Source organism: Phytophthora parasitica, assembly GCF_000247585.1.
Source record: "Phytophthora parasitica INRA-310 unplaced genomic scaffold supercont2.46, whole genome shotgun sequence".
Taxonomy (NCBI): Eukaryota; Oomycota; class Peronosporomycetes; order Peronosporales; family Peronosporaceae; genus Phytophthora; species Phytophthora nicotianae.
The window spans coordinates 339,359-340,324 of record NW_008649032.1 but is presented as its reverse complement, the minus strand read 5'-3'; positions in this window follow the sequence as shown (position 1 = coordinate 340,324).

Below are 966 nucleotides of genomic sequence, written 5' to 3'. Positions count from 1 at the left end.
TTGGAGGGGGTAATGTCGGCTCGTGAACGACGAAAATCCCAGCTGGCTGGCGTTGATCTGAAGTGGCCGAATGAGGACGCAGACGCTTTCCAGATGGAGATCGACCTGCTGGCTACATCTACCAAGCAGTATTTTGCTGATATCAGCGCCCATGTATGTATGTTCTCGGATGCGTCGGCTCGAGGATGGTCGATTATATTGAAGTGTCTGAATGGGATGACGCAAGACCCGTGACGGAACAGGCTCATCAGCTGATGGTGTGTCGCGGTGGCCTGTTCAAAGGAGTACAGCAGAACTGGCCAACCGTAGAGCAAGAGGCCTACCCGATAGTGAAGGCGTGTACGGACCTGGCGTATCTGTCGGAAAGAGAGCTGGGGGTTCGGATATACTGCGATCATGCCAATCTAATTCAGATTTTTGCACCTGGGAAGGAAGTTAAACAGCATGTAAGCGGCAAGCTTCAACGCTGGGCGCTTAAGATGATTGGAGTTCGTTATGTGATCGAGCACATCAAGGGCGAAGACAACCTGTGGGCTGACATGATCTCAAGGTGGGGTCAGCCTGATGACAAACCTGCAGATGACGCCGTCGCTATTCGACGAATTACGACGAGGAGTTCGCAGCCTATGTCAGTGCTCCGCCCGTTGCAGGATGCTGCGTTTGTGTGGCCGACCGAGGCTACCGTCAAGCAAGTGCAGCAGCGCTGCCGTGGTGACGCACCTTCACCGGCAGATGAGGACGGCATGATTCGAGTTGATGGCAAACTATGGATTCCAGAGAAAGCTGTGGAGTTGCAACAACGCATTCTGGTGGTCGCATACTGTGGGATACACGGACATCGCGGCTCCGACGTGATGATGAACGCCGTGCATCGGCGTTTCTCTGTATCACGACTGCGTGGTGCAGTGGCGCGGTTTGTGAGGGCCTGGCTTTTGTGCAAGCACGTCAAAGGTGGACAATTGATTC